This window comes from Canis lupus, chromosome 25 (assembly GCF_011100685.1).
Source record: "Canis lupus familiaris isolate Mischka breed German Shepherd chromosome 25, alternate assembly UU_Cfam_GSD_1.0, whole genome shotgun sequence".
Classification (NCBI taxonomy): Eukaryota; Metazoa; Chordata; class Mammalia; order Carnivora; family Canidae; genus Canis; species Canis lupus.
The window spans coordinates 11,947,258-11,966,172 of NC_049246.1; the positions used below are offsets into that span (position 1 = coordinate 11,947,258).

Here is an 18,915-nt window from a genome sequence, read left to right on the forward strand (position 1 = left end):
TTTTTTTCTTTTCTTTTCTTTTTTTTTTTTAAAGATTTATTTATTTATTTATGATAGACATAGAGAGAGAGAGGGGGGCAGAGACAGGAGGAGGGAGAAGCAGGCTCCATGCCGGGAGCCTGACGTGGGACTCGATCCTGGGACTCCAGGATCGTGCCCTGGGCCAAAGGCAGGCGCTAAACCGCTGAGCCACCCAGGGATCCCCTGTCATCTTATTTTGCGCTAAACCGCTGAGCCACGCAGGGATCCCCTGTCATCTTATTTTCAAATTCACTGATTCCTTCTTCTGCTCCCTTATATTTTCTGTTGAGGCCTTCATTTTCCAGTTTTAGTTATCTTACTTTTCATGCCAAGATTTTCCACTTGTTTCTTTTTCTCTCTCTTTTTTTTTTTTTATGAGTTCTAGCTCCAGGTTGATATTCTATCTTTGATGAGTCATTGTCATTATACTTTTCTTCAGTTCTTTAAACCTGATTTTCTTTAGTTGTTTGAACATATTTATAATAAATGCTTTGAGATCTTTGTGAAAAGTTCAGCATCTGAACCCCCTCAGAGACAGTGTCTATTGACTGCTTTGCTCCCACTGACCCAAATCTTTAAAGTTTTTGTTAGAAACTGGATAATATATTACAGCAACTCTAGCCTGAGATTCCACTCCCTACGTAGGCCTTTTAGAAGTTATTGCTGTTGCTGACTGTTTCTTTGGTGACTTGCCTAGACTAATTTCAAGAGCTCTGTTTCTCTTACAGTGTACAGCTCCTGATGTCCCCTGTCCATTTTATTTAAAGTGTCATTTTGATTTTTTAATACTGGTTTCCTAGAGATCATCTCTATCTCAGTGTGATTTAGTGATCAAAGATTGTGCTCAAACACTTAAGATAGTAAGAATTTCCAACCTTGGCTGATAGATCTCTATGGGGTTGGGGAACACGCTCAAAGTTCAGGTCATTTACAAGTCTTCCTTGGATTTTGCTTTTCACCAGCTCCCTGTGTGTCTCTCTGTGTGCATGCAAGGCCTGTATTCAGCCAGGGACAGATGGATAGCTAGACCACACTCTAATCTCTCCTGTACATGCACATAGCCTTGGAAATGTGTGTAGCTTTCCAGACTGCCAGGGACATGTGAGAAATGACTGAGACCATTATGGCTATCTCCTTCCATGGGTCTTCCTGCTACATTTCTGTTATTTGGCCCAATATGAGGTTAGCTGCAATGTTGGTCTTTCCTATTTGTTTGTAACTACAATTGCTACCATTTCTTTTTTTTTTCTTTTTTTTTTTTTTAAAATTTTATTTATTTATGACACACACACAAAAACACAGAGGCAGAGACACAGGCAGAGGGAGAAACAGGCTCCATGCAGGGAGTCTGACGTGGGACTCGATCCCGGGACTCTAGGATCACGCCCTGGGCTGAAGGCAGCGCTAAACCACTGAGCCACCTGGACTGCCCAATTGCTACCATTTCTGACAATGCCCAGGGTATGAGGTTTTTCTGCTTCTGCTCCTCATCAAGTCAGCCTTGTCTGGTGAAGCTGCTGGGTTTTTGTGGCCTGCTCTGCCTTGGTGGAACTACCAGACTAGAGCCAGGGGACAGAGCACAGGCAGATGGTAACGGGGATTAATCCCAGGCTAAAATGACAGCGGTCCATGGTTCTTACCTGAGTTTCGGTAGTCTTTCTTGAAGAAATATTTCTCAAGTTTTATATGCCTTGGGTTGATTTCCAGCATCCTGAAAATGCTTTTGGCTCTTTTGCTGAGTTTTGTCACTGCTGGTTGAGAAGAGGGCTTGCCAAACTCCCTACTCTACCATTCGGCCTTGTCATAACAATACAAACACTGAGTTCTGTAGCCAAAGCGTCTAAGACATTATATTGGGAGGGTAGAAGAAAAGAGATTGAAATCTTTATATTTTCAAATTAAGGTTCAAATGATAATGCCTAAAGCTGAAAAATTTTAAAGTAGCACTATGAACATGTTTTTTTAGTGATACAAATATACGTATAAGATAAATCAGTTAAAATAATTTAAAATAGTTACATGGAAGGGGAAAGGGGCAGAGGGGTATAGGATATGCCTTCAGCCTCGAAGAAATATATTGATTCAATAAATGGTGTCTATATATAACTTTGATAAAAAGTGGAAAAAATTTAAAGCTAACAGGAAAAAAAATAAACACAAGCCTTTAAGGTCAGTCATACCTGAACTTGAATTTGGCTCCACAATGCTAGCTGTGTGACTTTTTCACAAACTTGATACCATCAAGTCTCCATTTTGTCTTGATGAAAACACGTGGATGATGGTTGTTTCAAAGAGTTATAACACTAGCACATACTATGAGCCAGGCAGAAAATATTACAAAGTAGAGAACAGACTTTGTTTCCCTGTCTGCAGGTAGGGCCATATGTCCATCACCCTTCTTGCCAGCCCAGAGCCTGTGCGAATGGATTTTTGCATCTGTCTAGTTAATGGCTAACGTAGGCCAAGCGTGTGAGGTACTGTCTCAGTGACTATCCTGGCTATATCTGCTTCTGTCCCCCACTAGAATGTAATCTCCAGAAGGGCAGGAACTAGTCTGTCTTCCTCCAGAGTGCCTGACAGTTCATGGATAACCAATAAAATTTGTTGAATGAATCAATGAATCAGGCAATCTGACAGGGGATTCTATTCTTCAATTAATAATGTTTTCATTACCACAGCACAGGCTGCTCTCCATTGAATCTGTGCCACAGGGCAGCCGAGGTGGCTCAGCAGTTTAGCGCCGCCTTTGGCCCAGGGTGTGATCCTGGAGACCCCAGATCAAGTCCCATGTTGGGCTCCCTGCAAGGAGCCTGCTTCTCAACCTCTGCCTGTCTCTCTCTCTCTCTCTCTCTCTGTGTCATAAATAAATAAATAAAATCTTAAAAAAAAAAAGAATCTGTGCCACATATGGACAAACAACTTAAGGACAAGATAGCTTCCAGGGAACATTCCAGAACATTGTTATCCTTCCCAAGTACAGGATGCTAGCTTTGGCTTTTGTTTTTGTTTTTGTCTGTCTTTGTTACTTAACAGAATTCTATTATCTTCTCCTCAAAGGCTTCAGTTTCTCTCCCTGAAACAGTTTTGTCTTTTTTTTTTTTTTTTTTTTAATTTTCATGAACCTCATCCTAGTACTTTATATTGATGTCTTGGGTTACAGTCCAGATTTGAACTCAAGAAACTAACAAATAGTTCGTATTCAATTCAGAGCTTTGTTCAATCAATTCGATATTCTAAAATACAAGTTTATAAAAACCCTATAGACAGGGTTATGAGCACCTTGAAAGGTCCTGAACTTGCAAAAGGAATCATCTATGAATTCTGGTAAAAAACCAACCCACTGATATACCTAACATATTATTCAATTTATAAAACCTTGACATAATCACCTGAGGATATCTAAAGTGAAGTTCATGGGAAGTGGGATGTACTCACATAAATATTTTATGCCACTGTTAGTGTTAGTGAACCAGTGTGGCCACATAACCCTGATTTCAGCTTCTCTTCTTATACAACACTGAAAATTGCCATTTTAACTTTGAGTAGCATTCTGTAGGTTAAAGGAAGAGAGAAAGGAATACAAGATGAATGGTTTGGGCTCAAGTTGGCTTTTTCCAGGCCAAAGTTTATTGTTTACATGAAAATCCCTTCATGTTGGCCAAGAGTTCTCAAAGGCAACTGCCAGGCTGCTGGCACCATCAAAGGACTTATTCCCTGAAGAAGGCTAAAGCATGTGGAATTCCTAAAGAGATGCCTCTTTGGTTGGGCACCAGGGGACAAGCAGATGAGAATCTGGCTTGGATGACAAACCATTGCTTGTACCAGCATCTTGAAGGGGCCAGAAACATTTCTGACTTGCAACTGGGTCAGATGTGCTGGCAAAGAGCCATCTACACGTCCCATTGTCTATAATTTGATGGCACAGGACAATGAGACCCCCTCCCTGCCAGCCTGGGTGATCATGGAACAATGCAAAACTTATTGGTCTGGGGTGGGTGGATGAGGAAGGAGTGAAAAGTGCTGGTCTTCTTCTAACTTCCACCCAAGAGGAATAATGTGCAGATCAATCTGATAGCCCTAAGACTTACTTGCTCCAGCCACCTGCAAGGTCATGGATCATGGTCTGCCACATAGGCCAGCCTATCTCCTCCAACCCCAGGACTTGAAGAGAATTACTTATCTTCTCTGGTCATCTGTTCCTCTCTGACACTAGAGATAATAATGCCATCCTTTCTGAGGCATTGTGGCCAATGATACGGGCAGCAGAGCAGCAGAAACTGCTGGCGAGGTCACCTCTGAGCAAGACTATGATTTTCACCGGCCTTTGATACTTTTACTTTTGTGGGCCTCTTCCTTCATGAAAAAAAATTTTAATTATATTTTTATGACTGTATTGTTATAAAGGTGAATATATTAACACATAGTAAAATATTTTTTTCAACTGTGAAGTTAATTTTTTCTTCTGATGTTAAAAGCAATTAAAATATTTTCATGGGTCCCTAAAACTACTGTGTTCCCAGACACTATACCTGCTGTGCCCAATGGAGAAGTTGGCCCTGCCCACGAAGGGACTCTAAGACATGAGATTCCTTTTACTACACATACTGGAGGTCACACCTAAGGGCTGGGACTTGGGGAGTTAGATGTAGATTTGTACTGTGGCTCCATACTATACTGGCTGTAGAGCCTCAGGTATGTTGCCTAACTTCTCTGAGTCTCATTTTTCACCATATTAAAAGGGAGGAAATGATACTTTCTCAGTAGTTTTGATTTAAAGATTAAATACTTAACATAGTGCTCATCAACTGGGAAATGCTCGGTAAATGGATGAGAGCAATGATAAAACACTCCAAATGAGCATTGTTCTTCAAAGTGCAACTCATCAGGGATTCCTTCTATTTCCTAAAAAGTGGAAGTGGAACTGAATCCACAGTTCAGAGGGTTATGGGGCCATTCCAGAATCTATGAGGAGTGGGAGGGCAGGGAGCAGGAAGACTGTCATAAAAGTCAAGAATTCATCTCCTTCCCCATTTTGCTAAATGCCACCAAAAAAGCAGCCTCGTGTAGCCCAACTAGTTATTTGGAGATTTTCTCTTCTGGTTCAGGCAAGGATGGAGCAAGGCAGAATGGACCTAGATCTAGATTTGCCAGGGTCAAGCATGAGGACTTTTTCGTCTCAACAGGTTGCTTTGCCCAAAGCAGGGCCCAGCATAGCATTAAGCATATGACCATAAGAATAATAATGTGAGTCCAGTGGTTTTAACTAATCCAAAGAAGTGATTATAAATGACAAGACCTGACCTTTTTTTTTTTTTTAAAGATTTTATTTATTTATTCATGATAGTCACACAAAGAGAGACAGAGAGGCAGAGACACAGGCAGAGGGAGAAGCAGGCTCCATGCACCGGGAGCCCGACATGGGATTCGATCCCGGGTCTCCAGGATCGCGCCCTGGGCCAAAGGCAGGCGCCAAACCGCTGCGCCACCCAGGGATCCCAAGACCTGACCTTTTATAGGACAGGTTCCAAGTCGATCATGTGATAAAGAAAAACAAAATATAAAAAAATCTCTGCTTCCCTAGTTCCAAATGCATGTAAACAGAGATTTAGTTGCATGCTTAAGATCCTTTAAAATGCAGATGACTATGGGAGGCTTAGGGGCTATCAATCATGCACATCTTAGACTGAATTATTTTAGTGAGCCTGATTTTTCTTCAACATTTAACTGAGATTCGCATTGCTGCTGAACAGGAGTTTAGATGGGATGAGGAGAAAGAGGAAGAGCATATTTTGTTCCCTGGAAGCACCAGCTAAGTATTGGGACCTGGAGAGGACATGTGCATCGGGTGACTAGGAAAAAGGGAATAGAGAGATGGGGAACCTTTCTAACTTGGAATTTAAGCAAAATGGTGAAATCAGGGTCTTTAAGTGATTTATGAAAGAATAAATTGTCATTTCCTTGGATGTATGGGTTTGAATTTCAGATCTGCTACTACTGAGTGCCTCTGAGTCTAGTTTTCTTCAGTCCTAGTTTGTTTTTTGTTTGTTTGTCTTTAACTTGTAATAGAGAAAGCAAAAAAAATACCCACTTCACAGGATGGCTGTGGAGATGGCTTGAGATAAATCCTACAGTGCACATTTGAATCTTGTTAAAATGCAGATTTAGATTTAGTAGGATTGGGGTGGGCGCAAGATTCTACTTTTCTAACAAGCTTGTAGGTGATTGGACCAACTGGTGCTAGACCCAGTACGTGTATCCTCTACTTGTTCAGTATATAGGACAGTTGTACAGTATTTAATATAGTGCCTGGCATTTGGTCAGTCTATCATTTTTGGATAAATGGGAAAATATATCCTTGATATAGTATAGTTTTATTTCCTATGATGCAAGCTGGGACAACAGTCGATTCTCACCATTGAGGACGTGATCATTGATGGCACTCACAGAGCTACTGTGGGGAGACAGGTCACTTCAGAGTCAGCCGTGGTCATCCTCCACAGGCTTGCTGGTGAGAGGCAGTCAGGTATATGACAGTAACAGAGCTATGGCCTGGCCTGCTGGGTGGGTCCCTGGGATGGCCTGGCTTGCAGAGAAGCTCAGAGAAGCTGATATGTAATTCTGAAATCTCATACCATGAGACCATGGGAGACCATGTCCCCACTGAGGGCACAGTGGAAATGGAGAAAACATTAACAGGCCTTTATTCTTTCTTCTAGCCAACTTACCTTCTCCTTTTTGCTGGGGTGGACATTATGTGAGGCAGCACAGGCTGTGGCAGGTGGCATCAAAGAGATAAGCCCACAAGGTTGCTAAATGTCTTGTGTGTAGCTCCCACGGGTTTTACTTCTTTGAGGGACATCACTGCCTCACATTTGAACCAGAAAGAGGAAAGGTGTGGCCTATGTGTTATGGAGAAGATAGGAAAGTGCATCGGAAGGAATATGGACTCTAGGGTCGGTGAGAAGCTGCTTCCAGGCTCAGTGTTGTGGTAGTGAATACCTGCATGGCTACAGACCTCACAGTGATTATCTGAGCCTCAGTTTTCTGATCTGTGAAATGGGGCTGCCCACACATAACTAGCAGGGTTGTTGTGAGGAATCAAGGAGATGATGTGTTATTAGATGGCACCTTAATAAAATGGCACCTTTAAACTATTTTTTAATTTATTTTTTATTTTTAAATATTTTATTTATTTATTCATGAGAGACAGAGAGAGAGAGAGAGAGAGAGGCAGAGACACAGGCAGAGGGAGAAGCAGGCTCCATGCTGGGAGCCTGACGTGGGACTCGATCCTGGGACTCCAGGATCACACCTGGGTGGAAGGTGGCGCTAAACCACTGAGCCACCCAGGCTGCCCTAAACTATTTTTTAAAAATATTTATTTATTTATTTATTTTAGAGAGAGAGAGAGAGAGAATGCTGGTGTGGGGGGAGAGGGAGAGAGAGCCGTAAGCAGACTCTCCATTGAGCACAGAGCCCTACAGGGGTCTTGATCTCATGACCCTGAAACCACAACCTGAGCCGAGACCAAGAGTGTGATGCTTAACTGACCCTACCACCCAGGTGCCCCTAAGATAGCACCTTTAATGTTACGGGTTCTGGCTAGTTTCTGGAAGGCAGCATGCACTCAGAGAGATAGGCAAGCTCACTTGGGTTTTCCATCCCATCATAATCTGCAGTCACTCATCAGACACTGTCTTGGCTCTCACACCTAACAGTCCTATATTGTGGCCACAGGAAGGTGGCTTGGGCCCGGCTAGCCCTTTCTGGCTTGTTGAAGTCTCCTTGCTCCTGTACAGTTACAAGCCTTACGGGAGTCAGGAACATCTACATCTATAGCAAGCTGAGCAGATCTGACAGCCATTGTGCACAGTCCTTAAGGATGGTCACTCAACCCTGTTCCACCCATACCCTCCTGTTGGCCAGCAGAAGAGGAAACAAAACGTTTTCATTAACAACCAGGGAAATCTAAGCCAACCTACAAAGTAACCAACCTAGCCCTAAAAGAAAACAGAATGTAGGAAAAGATTTTAATGAAAATTATTGAATATTAGAACACTTAGCATAGAGACTGTGAGCAAAAAATTAAGTTAGTTTCGTAGACTGGTAAAGCACTGCAACAGGTCCAACGTTGTTTACTGGTTTAGAAGATGTTTTCTGGAGTGCTAGTGGTCTCCAGCATGCACTGAAGGACACCAACCCATTTACCACATAGAAATCCTTGCACACCGGTACACTGGCTAAATGTTAACCAGAATCTTAAAAAAAAGGAAAAAGAGCTTCAGCCTTTTCATTCATATAAAAACATCACTCATCACCCTGATTATTTATTATGCTTGATTTCAAAGCCCTCTCCCTGGCTATAATCCCAACAGGGTCAAAGAGGTAGGGTTTTGACCATGATTTTTCATGGGGCCAGGGCGGGTGGGCAACCAGAGAATCACAAATAAAAAATGACTTCTTCCCTCCTCTTGAATTTCATCTCCTCTTCCCTCATTCTCAATTTCCAAAGATCCATGCCCCTTATCTGCGGTGAAGCAGGGTATATCTTCTGCAGACATTTTCTCAAATGATAAAGGAGGAGGGTCACACAGTCTTGAGTCATCCCAGCTTGACAGTGAGCAGATCATTCGGCCCCATGAAGACCCCACAGTTACATGAAGGCTACTGTCATATGTTTTCACATGTGATTAACGGATACAGATAGAGGAGGGACACTGAACTTCAAATGCTTTGAAAAAGGAGGAGGTGAGATCGGGAAACCGTGCGCCAGGCCAGCGGTCTGTGCAAAGCCTGTGCCCAGATGAGCAAGCTTTGCACCGACCTTGTGAGCTGTGGCAGGGTACACGGTACCTCCAGATCTGGGAATCTTCCAGACCAGTAGCCTTCTCATAGACCCTACTTCCCAGCATCTGCAGAACTTGACTTTAGGAATTCCTCCCACGCTCACCCCTACCTCTTCCTGCACTGGGTGCCCCTGTGCATTTGGAGGCTGGGGGAGGAGGATGGAGGGATACACACTTGTGAAATAAACATTTTTGGGCAACCTCCAAATTGTTTCAAAATCAGCGGGACACATGAGCCAGCCACAATAGGTTCACTTTCATGTGGATGCTGGAGCAGGCAAGACTTCCAAGTAAAAACTCTGAATGTGAATTTAGCTAGTTTTGGATAAAGACGCCTTTCAGCGTCAATAAACACCATGAATGCAGCCGTGGTGGAGTTACAACTTAATGAGATGAGGGGAAGTGCACCGGGTCAGGCCTCATCTCCCAGCTTCTGTCATGCTAATCAGCTGGGCAGCCGGCAGCTGAAAAACTGCTGGAATTTTTATTTGCATTTCATTTACTTGGAAGGAAATTGACCCAGATGGTCCACAAAGACTCTAGAAGGCTGGCAAGCAGTGTGGGGCTGCACACTTCTCAGAGGGCCTGCACTTGTCTGCCCATCCTTTTTTGAGCCTAGGGCATAAAAGATTAAAACAGCGTAAGGGAATTGATTTCATGATTTTTAGATAATTTCCCCAAGATTTCAGAAAGGACCTCAATAACTAATTTAATCAGCCAGGAGCTCAATAGTAATTAAGAGGAAGAAAAGCCAAGATAATGAAAGAGGTGGTGAGGATTTTTGCTGTTGCTGGTGGGAACTTTTCTTAATTAGGGAAAGTCTAAAATCTAAATGATGTTAATGGAGACAAGCATAGGCCCAGGGAGCCAGCGGCTGGCGCCACAGTCTCCCTGTGATGGATTGCCCACGCAGTTCATCTTCTGCAAAGAGCCCAAACAATTGACCATAGAGGTGCCCTGCTTGGCATTTCCGTGGGTATTTGCCTGAGTCTTGAAGGTTGGGACTTCTGGCAGGGACTTGTCTCCACCAAGTCCCTTCCAAAGGGGTGGGGGTGGGGGGCTCCTTCCCATCAGGTGAGACTCATACCTCATGGCTCTGTGAAAATGTGGGATTTGGGAGTACAGGCTGTTGGATCAGGCTGTCTGTGTCCAAAGCTGGGCTTTGTCAGATGTCAGATGGAGATAATAATAGCTCCCTATAGGGTTCTTGTGCACTGAAATGAATGTAAGGCATGGAAAGTGCTTAGCCCAGGGCCACGAACGTAAATATAGCCGAATAAGTGGCAGCTCTCAGTGTCTATGTTACATGGACATTGTCTTCAGGTCTTTAAGTAAAAATATCTCCTGGATAGATGCAAAACGGGTTGATATAAAAGATGATACCCTCCCCATTTTATTTTGGTGGCTATAGACACCTGGTACATAGCAGATAACCAGTAAATGTTGCTTGAATAAATGCATGAAACATCAAGTGTCAAAGAATAAGCACATGCTTTGGATTACACAACAGGGAAGAGGGAAGGAACCAAGGATTTGTTTCATGGAGCCATGCCTTCAGAATCCACCTACCAGTTCTGGCCCCGCCTTGAATCAGTCTGTATCAAAACTCCCCTCAAATCACAGGAATTCTCTCCAAAGAATGGCTACCTTAGTCCTCAGCTCAAATGAATCAACTAAGGCTTACCCATGTTCTGATCTGGTCTTGTGACCTGAAAGCAAGTAGAGAAAGGATACATAAATTAACAGGTCGTGTCTTTGAGGATATTGAATGTATGAACTGAAATAGAGTGTCTGATGGCCAGTGCTGGCATTTGTTTCACTGACTCTATATTTTGAACTGTCTGCCCTGGGTGCTCTTTCCTGGGAACTGAGAGCCATATGCTCGGTGGCTTTTAGGTTCACCACCTTCCCTCTGATTCTCACCTTTCTCTGACCTCCATGGTCACCTGCTTTTTCACCTCCACCCTACCTCCACTCCCAGGCTTATAGCAAGACCCCAGTCCTGGTCTCCCGCAGAGGGTAAGCCTGGTTTGCTTGTCACCTTTACTCCATAGTTTTTTGCTTCTGCTCTTACCTAAAAGGGCAAGAAAGAATACCAGGCCTCAGCTCTCATGGAACGCATCCTGATTTATGTATAAATCTTTATCTTAGGTGTAAATATAAGGGTTTCTGTATAGCGGCAATGAGAAACATTTATTCTACCCGAGTGCCAATAAATGGCACTCTCTTCACTAAAAAGAATGTCTGTAGATTGGCTTTAAGTAACAAATATTATCCCATTGTCTTTCAAACATAAACCAACTTAAACTATCTTACGCAAATTATGAGAGTTTCTTGTGAAGATCCCAGAGTGGGCAGGCATCCCAGAGACTAAGATGCATCCTGCTCTTGGGGATGTGCTGGGAGTTGGAACTTGAACTTGAGGCCTCTCTCTGTCACTCACAACTGCTCTTCCCTAGGTATTTCTTCATTCTTCTCTTGCACTCTGCACACTGGCTTCTTCTGTTGTTTTGAGTCCAGGGTGGAACATGGCCTACAGGGATGCCAAGTTGATATGTTACAGATCCAGGTACCCAGAAAGAACCCCAATCTCTTGATTCTAATTCCAAATTCAAGGGAAGGGAACCTTGAATAGCTCTTTTGGGGCAAGCACTCACCTCCCCATCTAGGGAAGGGATGAGGTCAAATGGCTGTCAGAGTTAATGAGTTAATATTTGTAAGGTAGCCTTTACTTAGCAGACAATGAGCATCATAACTAGTTGAAAATAGAGGCTCAATTGATTGTAAAGAACCTAGAAGAGAAAATGTTGCTCCTCACTCTCATTTATCAAGAATGGTGCAGAGAAAGGGTCCAGGCAGACCTTAGAGACTGGGAACCAGCTTCCTTTAGACAGTTAGTGGGGCAGTGGTACCCGCTGAATGTCAATGGAGAAAAGAAAAAATACCCCAAAATTACTCTTCCCTGCCTCCTGAGGATGTGTTCTATAAGTAACCTAGAATTCTAGATCGGAAAGGCAGAGTGAGCTGTCCTATAAGGGATGGAGGAATTTCCCTCCTGGAAAGCTTGGGTTGGGGGAGGGAGGGCGAGGTGGGGGGAGAGGGTGGGGAATTCAGGTGCTTACTCTCTTGAAAGGGTACCTGGCCAATGATTGAGCTAATTCCCTTGGGCCATCTGAGTTCCCCAAGAATGAGCTTTATACCACAGAGCACAGAGGACAGTGTAGGTTGGAGGGAGCCTGGGCAGGCACTTGTTTCAAAGAGAGTAATATTTCAAAGTGTCTTCGTAAAGACAGGTTTTGCATTAGAGACTTTAATGCCTCAGGAACTGTAGCTCAAAAGCAAGGAGGAAGCTGACAGAATGGGAACCCTAAGGCATTTGCTCTCTACCAGGAGTGATTTTGCCTGCCTCCCCATCCTCACAGCCCTGCAGGAGCCTTTGGCAATGTCTGGCGATATTTTTTGTATGTCACACTGGGATGGGGAATGCTACTGATCTAGTGTGTGGAGGCCAGGGATGCTACCAAACATCCTGCAGTGCCCAGGACATGCTCCCACAACAAAAAATTATCTGGGCCAAATGTGAGTAATCCTAAGGTTGAGGAACCCTGAAGTAGGGAAAGTCTTTCTTACACTTGAAAGATTGTCAGCTTTCAGTCGTAGAGGTGCCTGGTGGTAGTGTTGACAAAGGATGCTGACAAAGATGGTGAAGTTAGCATTGGCTGAGGGGTTGGCCAACGTGGTGGCCATGTTGTTAAAAGCATACAGAACTTGTAGGCAGTCATTTGGATTTTATATCCCACTTTCATTAAATATTTAGTGACCTTGGGCAAATTATTTACCCTGTGTGAGCATCAGTTTTCTATAAAATGAAAGTGATAGTAATACTATCACACAGGGCTCTTGTGAAGAGTAAATGAAATAATGCACGGCAGTGTGTTCACCACAGGGAACCTCTACCTCTGCTCGAATCTGCAGTGGGGTTTCCTTCAGGAAGCAATGGCAGGTGGAGCAGCTGGAATTGGTTGCTGAGACTGAGTATAGAAGATGGAACTAACTAGAGTTTGAGAAAGAGATGCTGGAGATACATTCTTTTCCTTGTTGGCCTACAAAACAAGAAATGGGAGAGTGGTAAGAAGACTTAGTCACTGTCCTCCAAAGGATCAAATTGTCCCAGTTGGGTTCGACATTGAGGCTGATCAGTGAAGGCATCCTGGTGAGATAGGACTCATCCAGATATCCAGATAACAGTAAGAAGGGACCATTGGTAGCACTTTACAATCTCCTCTGTGTCTCTCTTCTTCCAAGGAAATTTGAGGTACCTTCCTAGAGCTCCGCTGTGCTTCACTTTGCATTGGCCCTGCACTTACCTAGTGAGCCACCTAGATGGTATCTTAAGTGGGGTCTAGATACTTTCTAGTGAGGAGCATCTGGGTGGCTCAGTGGTTGAGTGTCTCTGCCTTTGGCTCAGGTTGTGATCCTGGGGTCCTGGGATCGAGTTCTGCATTGGGCTCTCCACAGGGAGCCTGCTTCTCCCTCTGCCTATGTCTCTGCCTCTTTCTCTGTGTTGCTCATGAATGAATGAATGAATAAATAAATCTTTTTAAAAAGGATACTTCCTAGGCAGGCTGCAGGTGATGTGGCTGGAGCACAACCCTGAAGTAGAAAAGAATGTTGGAATTACTTTTAGAACCACTGACAGAAGCCATTTTTCATTTCTGGTTGCATCAGACACAAAGTCCAGCATGTATGAACAAGAGTGGTGTATGTTTTTCAAGTGGTAGATTGTGGAAACATCCCAAAGAAGATGTTAGAAGTTTTTTTTTTTTTTTTTTTTCACAGGCGCCCAGGGGGTTCCCACCTGCCCCGCCCCACGCCACAAGATGTTAGAAGTTTTAAAAGATACTCCATACAACTTTGTATGCATCTTCACATAACACATTTCTAAAGAAAGTGGGATTTTTCTTCAAATAAGAAGAGAAGGTCTACTCAGACTGACAATATTTGCTGACAGATGCAGCCAGCTCCCACGTCTCTGGCAGAGGCCTTTGGAACAAGGGAGCAAAGGTCCAACTACTCAGCAGAGGTCCCCAGCTCTTGTGGAAACCAGTGCGAGGACAACTCCAGAGAGGAGGATTTGAATTGTGGCTAAAACATGTCTCTGCATTGGTGAACTTTACAAAGTTCCAAGTCATCTGTGCTTTCAAAGTCACCAGTGACCAGCAACTCCAAAAAGGTCCTTGGCAATGCAGAGAGAAGCAGAGACTTTCATATTATAGTTATGAAAATGCACCCAAACACCCACAGGCATGTTGGGGTTAAGAAGCTGCTGAGGTCAGGGGAAGAAGATGCTTAAAGCAGTGAGTCTGGCAAAATAGGCTCAGGTGCAGCAAATAACAGCACATCATTTATATTGAAAAGCTGTTGGGGGGCTCAGACCACATGAGAAACAGGGAGACCTCTTGAACTCTTTCTGTTACTAATGCCAATTTTGGAGAAGGACTAGGAGGAGGAGAAAAAGGAGGTAAAGAAAAAGGAGACAGATTTCTACAAGCTTGTAGAAAAATGCAAGGCTGATGACTTAGCAATTAGATCCCCACATCTGGCTTTGGTGGCAGATGCTACTGCACTGAGGCAACATCTGCTGCCCTTAAGAGATTGGGAATTCCCCGGGTCCCAACTGCCAAACAGTGCCTCTCTGCCAAAGCTGCAGGGGCCAGCAGAGCATGCTTGTCCAGTGTTTTGCTGTGTGCCAGAAGATGGGCTGAGTCTCCAAGGAAGCACAAATCCCAAAAAGCCAAGAGTTTGCAGAAGAAAAGATGGGAAATGACCCTAGGGCTTTATTTTTTTATTTTTTATTTATTTATTTATTCATGAGAGACACACAGAGAGAGGCAGAGACATAGGCAGAGGGAGAAGCAGGATCCATGCAGGGAGCCTGATGTGGGACCCAATCCCAGGACTCCAGGATCATGCCTTGGGCAGAAGGCAGATGCTCAACCACTGAGCCACCCAGGTGTCCCTTTAAATAGGCTTTTTTTTTTTTTTTTTTTTTGACCCTAGGGCTTTAACATGAGCCACTTTATCCTTGTAGAAATCAACTCCACTTAGATGGGCAAACTGATTCTCTTCCCCAGGAGCAGTAAGGGCACCAGACCAATGTGGTGATTGATGTAGAAGGATGACATGCTTTGTGGTCATAAAATATATGAGAACTAGGTCACTAAAGTGCAATCAAGTTTTTTTGTTGTTATCATTTGTTCTATTAGTAAATTTAAGACCTGGAAAGGCCAGCCCCCTGGAGCACAGATGTTTTACGTGGTTCTACAGTAAGCAAGTTAGGTGCTGTTGCTGATAAAATTCCTTAAGAAGACCATGTAAGTGATAGATGAGAAGTATCCTGATCTAGCAGAAACAATGGAGGTGGTGGCCTTTGCAAGAACTGACCTTGTCTCTTACAGGTTCTGTCCCTTTATGGCTGTTAGGAGGCTGTCTAGAATCAGGTAGTTCACTGGGATCCCCATTTGATGGGCCTAGAGACAGAGAAGCAAACACACTCCAGCCCACTTCTCTCTTCCAGGGCTTTACTCCAGGGAACTCCACTGCCTGAGCCCTAATTTTATTTATAGGATCCTCAGTATCTGAGAAGCAGAATAAAGTTTGAAGGAGAGCTCATTGACTATGGCAAAAGTGTTTTCTTCACATGAGTGGGATGTCATATTTGTTGATGGCATCATCCTCGAGTTTCTTTATCCTTATGCTTCTCCAGTTATAACACTGAGTATTGGTAGGAATATTTGGTAGGGATAAAAGAAAGAAGTCAAGTTTTGCTTGCTTGTTTTATCAGCTAGGAAGGCTATCACACGTATACCAGGTGGTGGGTGCATTTCAGTGTCGTGGAGGTGGTATTTAGAGCCCAGAGTGAACTAGGGGTTCTTGTGTACCTTTGCCAAGATACTAGATGAGCAGCAGATATGCTTTAAGTCCTAGGCCAACTGGATAGAGCTGGTGTCAAGTCTCTTCCAGACAGCTGGTAATGCTGATGGGTCTGTCACTCTGCTCCACGAAGAACATAAATCATGAAGGATCTCAGGAGGGAATAATCATATCTAGAAAAGATAATAAGAGATATATTTTTAATTGCTCAAATTTTCTGTTAGCATTCAATTTGTGTTATATCTATCATTCCTCCCAAAACAAGGCATTTTTTTTCCTGTTACCAATCATTGTTGAATTTTTCCCATACTATTTAACAAATAAAAATAATCTGTTAAGTTGGGGCTTTCCTGTGGACTGAATGCTTGTGTCCTCCTCCAAATTCATATGTTGAAGCTCTACCCCCCTAAGTGGGATGGTATTAGGAGGTAAAGCCTTTGGGACATAATTAGTGTTAGGTGGGGTCATCAGGGTGGAGATCTCATGAACGGGAATTACGAGAGAGCTTGCTTCCTTTCTGTTCACTGCCATGTGAGGGTATAATGAGACATTGATGGTCTGCAACTGGGAAGAGAGCTTTCACCAGATTCCTACCTTGTTGGCACCCTGATCTTAGACTTCAAGCCTCCAGAGCTATGAGAAATAAATCTCTGTGGTTTATGAGCCACCTTGTCTATGATATTTTTGCTATAGAAGCTTGAAGGGACTAAGGCCTCTCATAGGGGTCTGTAGTGGGGGCCATTGGTCCTCTTAATTTATACTGATAAGCTGAAGACTTAGAACCCATTGGAACCCATCCTAAATATATCTCTTAACTCTTTGGTCCAGGCCTTCATTTTCTCATGTATAAAATAAGGTTGCATGACCTTATGGGTGTATTGTTTTGAAGCTTTAACAAAAAAGATAGGAAAAAAAAGAAGCAGAATGGTGTAGCAGAAAGCACTGGTTTCAACGTCAGACCTGAACCTCAATATATATGTTTTCTTCATTCAGTTCTTTTTGTCTGCCTATCTGCCATATAGCCATCTTTCTTGCCTTATTCCCTCTTTTTCACTCTTCCTTCTATAAATATTTATTGAGCTTCATAATATTAATTAATTGTACTTCCTCTTCAAATCACTGCTGGTTTCTACTCTTTCTCCCTCAACTTGTTTTATTCTGTCTTGTAGCCAGAAACCTTTGAAGTTCCCAACATAAAACATAATGGCTCTAATATTCCAGGATCCACCCTGGACAAAGAATGATTCTGGGGTCCTGGGATCAAGTCCTGCATCAGGCTCCCCACAGTGAGCGTGCTTCTCCCTCTGCCTATGTCTTTGCCTTTCTCTGTGTGTCTCTCATGAATAAATAAATACAATCTTAAAAAAAAAAAAAAAAGAAAATAGGACATGACCCAAAGCTGAAGGGAGACCTAATGACATGAATGACTGGGTTGAGTAGTGGAAGATATATAAGCCATGACATATGGAAAAGCCCTAGATTAATGTCAGTTATTCCATGTTCTCTCAAACTCCCCATCAACAGTATCCTTACTGGATAAACACTGGAGACATTCCCATCAAAACCAAGAATAACAAGCAAAGGCATATTATTATTATTTAACTCTGTTTTGAAATTTCTGGCCAACAACGTTGGAAAATTGGAAACTGCCAACATGCTACATTACACAACTCCAAGGAAAATTATTCGTATTGGTCTATGTGAATGGCGCTCTTGGAATTGTGTAATTGTGCCTGTTCATGGCAGCCTTGGAAACAAAACTACTATTGGAAAGGAGAAGGAAAATTATTATATGTAGATAGTATAATTTCTACTTAGCAAATGCAGGAACTGAAAACTATCAAAGTTAATAAAATAATGCACCTAAGGTGGCAGGCATGATCATGTTATTTATAAAAAAGAAAGTGAGTAGGGGGATGGGTGAAATAGATAAAGAGGATTAAAAGTACACTTAGTGTGATGAGTGCTAAGTAATGTATAGAATTGTTGGATCACTATATTGTACACTTGAGGCCAAGGTAGCAGAATAGGTTAGTTACACTGGAATTTTTAGTTTTAATTATTATTTATTTATTTATTTATTCATAAAGATTTTATTAATTTATTCACGACAGACACAGAGAGAAAGAGGCAGAGACACAGGCAGAGGGAGAAGCAGGCTCCGTGCAGGGAGCCCGACGTGGGACTCGATCCTGGGACTCCAGGATCACACCCTGGGTCAAAGGCAAGTGCTAAACAGCTGAGTTACCCAGGGATCCCCCCAAGAGTATTATTAATTTAATTTCTAGGAGTCTGTCTTCAGCAAAACTGGTAATCAGAGATGCAAACAAAATTTTCACTTATGTAGAAGGCTGTTCCAAATAATCCTAAATTGTGGCTTAGATTCTGGGATTCTGCTGAACATCTAGCTATAGTTGGTGTCCTGATCTTTCCCCATATATAGTTTGTACAAGTTGATGTGGTGGGGAGGGGTAGTAATTCTTGAGAGATTGAGTGCTTTGGTGTCTGGGCCAGAGGCTGACAACAGGGAATATGGAAGAAGACATGCTCTCCCTTTCTGCATGAAATGCATGCCCTGGCATCGCTCACAGTGAAGGGGACCATTGCCATGTCTTGCAATGGATACATTGAGAACATAGTGGCTTTGGCAGAGGTCCCCTTGTCGCTGAAGACACCAGCAACGGTGGTCATGCGGATGACTCCCTCTGAAGATTTATGAGTAAACAGTCATCCTTCAGGAAGATGAAAAAGGAGAAAAGTGGCCCCAAGCACATTTACATCACCTCTGGAGTCTCCCAGAAGATGTTAAGATTTTTTTAAAGTAATTTCTATACCCAACATGGGGCTCAAATTTATAACCCCAAGATTAAGAGTTGCATGCTATACTGAGTGAGCCAGCTGGGTGCCCCTCCCAGACTTTAAGAGAGGTTCATAGCTAAGGATCGGCTGATAGGGGCCATGCAGCTTCCGGAATGAGGTTTTGCTATTAACTAGGGTACTTGTGGCCATAAAGAATAGAAAGCTTATTCTAGCTGGCTTTGACATTAAGGACACCCCAACCCCCAGCCCACCACCCTGAGAGCAACCCTGGCTTTTTCCTCTCCCTTTCTCCTCT

General features: G+C 43.1%; 1 long non-coding RNA gene across 1 annotated transcript in view; it reads left to right on the forward strand.

Moving 5' to 3' along the window:
• The window catches only part of LOC111092406, a 32,132-nt gene extending 14,162 nt beyond the window's left edge, over positions 1–17,970 (forward strand). The window contains exon 4 of the long non-coding RNA XR_005378428.1: positions 17,915–17,970. This is a non-coding gene — a long non-coding RNA (uncharacterized LOC111092406). The remainder of the gene's footprint in view (positions 1–17,914) is intronic.
• Positions 17,971–18,915: the final 945 nt, after the last annotated feature.